General features: G+C 49.3%; 1 non-coding gene across 1 annotated transcript; it reads left to right on the top strand.

Moving 5' to 3' along the window:
- The first annotated feature begins 304 nt into the window (after positions 1–304).
- Positions 305–377, top strand: TRNAV-AAC (transfer RNA valine (anticodon AAC)). The gene has a single exon. It is a non-coding gene; the product is annotated as a tRNA-Val (tRNA).
- The last annotated feature ends 3,768 nt before the right edge of the window (positions 378–4,145 follow it).

Genomic DNA, 4,145 nt, shown 5'->3' with positions numbered 1-4,145 from the left:
CACAGAGTTATAATTTTGTGTGTGCGTGGTAAGAAGTTTTAAGATCTATTCTCTTAGCAGCTTTCAGATTTATAACACAGTATTGTTAGCTCTGGTCCCCATGCTGTACAGGAGGCTGTTTGAATGCTGTTGACAATTCAAAGGCCAACAATGGGCGGAGCTGTCTGAAGGCCATTAAACCTCTGTGGAGAAGATTGTTTAGCTTCTGAGTCAAGAGTAAGTTCAACAGTCTTTAGGTGGGAAAACATGTACTTATCTTAAGCCAAAAAAAAAAAATTGTAAAGTTCAATTAAGCAGTCAGGAGGGAGGGTATAGCTCAGTGGTAGAGCACATGCTTAACACGCACAAGGTCCTGGGTTCAATCCCCAGTACCTCCATCAAAAAAACATACATAAATATGTAAACTGAATTACCTCTCTCCCACCAAAAGAAAAAAAAAAAAAGAAAGAAAGAAAATCAAGCAATCAGTTTGTAGAATCTACAGAACTCTAGGGGGAGAGAGAGAGAGAGAGGTATGTATCATGAGCCAGGAACCTGAACTATGCAAGGCCAACTGCTTTTAAGTTTTGAAGCACTGGTGGGTTTGTTTTTTTTTTTAATGCTGAGGGCTTCTCAACTAACTCATCTCAGGGAACTGCCCTGCAGAGGGGGTGTCTGGTGCACAGCAGGGGAGTCCCAGGGGGTGGGGTTGGTGGTGAGTCATCAATTCCAACGAAAAGCCACCAACATAACTGAAAATGATGTTGGTTTACCAGAAGCCAGAGTCAAGCTCTTCTCCTCTGGGTATGACATGGTGAGCATGGGGGGGGTGGCCACCCACCATCAGATGTTGGGGCCCAAAGGGAATGCACAGCCCCATCACTTGTCCTGAGACCATCAGTTCTCTGCCCGAGGTCACCATGCCCTCTGGAGACACTGGCAATATCTGGAGATGTTCACTGCCAGTTTACTGTCATCCGGTCAGTAGAAGCCAGAGAGGTTACTGAACATCTTCCAATGTCCCCATGAAAGAACCGCCCCCACAAAAAGTTATCTGCCCAAAGCGTCAACAGCTCCCAAACTGAGAAGCAAACACACTGCCATTTGCCTGGGGATCAGCAGGTGTTTTCAGGATCAGACAGAAGACACTCAGTAAATGTATGTGGATGAGGATAAAAAGCTATTATCAATAAATCTAGAAGTGCCCAGGGCAGTGCTGGAACAGAAGGAGCCCCGAGAAGTTCCGAGGCTGAGAAGCAGCCCTTGGGGCCAGGCAGCAGGGTGTGGGCTGAGTCTCTCCAGTGGTTCTTTAGGGGGATGATGATGAAGAGTGATCTTTATATAAACTTATATTTTTCTGAATTTTTAACAATGAACTTGTATTACAATTCAAGAAATTGTCTGTAATGTACAACCTGACAACTGTAGCTACCACTGCTGTATGACATACAGGAAAATTAAGAGTAAAATCCTGAGAGCTCTCGTCACAAGGAGAACTTCCTTTTCCCTTTTTTTCTTCTGTTCTTTTTATCGTATCCACGTGAGGTGGTGGATGTTAGCTGAACCTTTGACAATCATTTCACAGTAAGTGTAAAGCTGTTATGCTGCACACTTTGAACTGACACAGTGATGTATGTCACTTATTTTTCAATAAAACTGGAAAAATCAATAAAAATGTACTTGACATTTACTAAAAAATATTTTTTTTTAGCTATTGGAACAATCTAGTTTCCCAAATTGTCTGTTTCCTGGGCGTCCTCAACGCCAACCATGCACCGTGCTGATTCCCTCCACACGTGCAGAGGTTAGTTCAACCCTGTGACGTGGGACTCATCAAAAGTTTGAAAATCTTCCTACTGGTGAAGAAGCCCTTGGTAACGTAAAGAGAACTGAACTGTGAATTGGAGCCCTGGGCTCTGGTCCCAAGTCTGACACCAACATCTGTCACCTTGAAGAAGTCGTGTGAGCTGTCGGGACCTCAGTCCCCTCAACCGTGGAGCAGCCAGGATGAGAACAGATGTGTCCCAGAGCCCGTCCCGGCCTGGGTTCTCCCTGAGTTGCTCACATAAGAGCAGGGTGGCTGCAGCTGGGGGCAGCTCCCCTTTGACATAGCCACCCCTGGGCTGCCTCCAAGTGCCCCTAGGGGACACGGTCCCAGTGAGTTTAAGGGCAGGGCAGGGTGTGTCCCAGCTTTCTGCTTTCATCACTCATCAGAGACCCCCAAGTTACACCTGCTCCTCAGGGCACATCTCACTGGGCAGGCGGTAAATGTGAGCTTATAAGCAGCCCTGATCCAAGGTGAACGTCGGGACAACTTTTCCTTACAGACCTTCTCAATTTCACCGTGTTTAGCAAGCGTGAATCGTCTCCAAGGCCGTTGGGGAGGTGAGATGCAGATGCCTACTTTCTCTTCTGCAATGGTCATTGTCACTGTTGTCACAACGGGGACACTGACGAGCAGGAGGAGCTCCTCCGCCCCACACCTACCAAGCACCTTCCGGGCTCAGATCACCAGCTGGCACTCACTCGTGTGTCCTTTGCCTTGATCAGCTCTGACCCTTCCCCAAATGATGGGCCTCTAAAATAATGAGGGAGTTCTGTCATCTCTCTGCCTCCCCTCTTGGGCGTTAGTGGGGCTACAGGAGTGGAGAATGGTCCCTGCCGAGGCTCTTCAAGTTATGGCCAGCACCCTGGCCGGCAGCCTCCTCCTCAGCACAGCACCGTTTCAGAGAAGTCAGAAATTGCCGAGACCCTGTGTGCTTAGAATTTGAACATTAAATCCAATATCCTGTGATGCACTTTGGCTGGAAAGCTAACCTGACGCACGTAACAGGCTGAGAGGGAGGCCGGGGGCCCGGAATACAATTGAGCCTGGGTTCCAGGGGCAGGGCCCCCGCTCTGAGCTGAGCTCCTGCTGCCTAATTTACATCCTTCTTTAAACTGATTCTGTTCTCTGAGTGGCACCCGTGTATTTTTGGCAGTCAGATATTAATAGTGGTTTCCTATTTTGTTTCTTAGCCATCAGAGGTGAGTAGTTCCTGGGTGAAGGGAGGAGCAGTGGTAATAATGGAAAGATTAGATTTGGGGGTGAAGCTGGGGTCACAGCGGGCTTCCCTCTGTCCAGGTTATCCTGCGCCCGGTCCTTCCCGCGCAGGTAAGGAAGCAGCGTCGGGCTAATCCGGTTCACTCCCTCATTAATCCCGCTGGCTCTTGTGATGGCTGATTCACCTGGACCTCAAGGACTGCGGTGTTGTAGCCACAGAAGACCTCAGTCAGCCCAAGGGACAGTGAGCAGAAAGGCCAAGAGGCTGGACACCAAGAACTGAAAGGCCAAGAGCCGGAGCACCGACACATGGCTGGGCTCTGGGATGGCCATCCCCGCCTTGCTCCTGGAGTCACCCGCTCTGACCGGCCTTGCGGGTTTGACGCTCCCTCTTGGACAGACAGGAGAGTGACAGTTATGGAGCACATGCCTGAGCCCCTACGAGGGGAAGCCTTTCTGAGGATCCAGACCGATGCTTGTGTCAAGATGTCTTCCCACTCTGGCTGGCAACTCCATGACGTAGTCCCAGTCCTGGGGAAGTCCTGGGAATTGTTCGGCCTATTGCTTCCTGCTGGCTGTATCCCTGTCCTCACACAGTGTCCTCACTGGGTCGCCTGGAGCAATATTCAGTCACAGTCTTGTCTCTAGGGAACTCTCCAGAACACACAGTCTCTGTCTGTTTCTGTCTCTATTTGTCTCTGTCTCTATTTATCTCTGTCTCTGTTTGTCTCTGTGTCCGTCTCTCTGTCTCTGTCTCCATCTCTGTCCCTCTGTCTCTCACTGTCTTTGTCTCTCTCTGTCTCCATCTCTGTCTGCAGCCCCTCCTGTTCCGCCCTCCTCTCTTCTAATCCTCACCACCCACGTCTCCCTGAACTCTGATCTGTCTCTTCAACTCAGTGAGACCACAAAACTCCCCTCCCTGTCCTGGGCCTGGAATCTGCATTCAGGCAGAAACCTGGGGCCATCACGGGGCTCCCCATTTCTCATCTCTCAGTGATCAAAGTCCTGTTGTTTAAAGTCAAAGGGATGCCTGTTGTCTAATGTCTGAACCCATTTTTCATAGATTCTGTTTTTCTCTTTATTTAGGGAGGGGTCACCTGTCCTCTCTTACTCCATCAGGGAT

This window comes from Camelus bactrianus, chromosome 8 (genome assembly GCF_048773025.1).
Source record: "Camelus bactrianus isolate YW-2024 breed Bactrian camel chromosome 8, ASM4877302v1, whole genome shotgun sequence".
Taxonomy (NCBI): Eukaryota; Metazoa; Chordata; class Mammalia; order Artiodactyla; family Camelidae; genus Camelus; species Camelus bactrianus.
The sequence above is the reverse complement of the archived record's forward strand: the minus strand, read 5'-3'. Positions and strand labels throughout refer to the sequence as shown.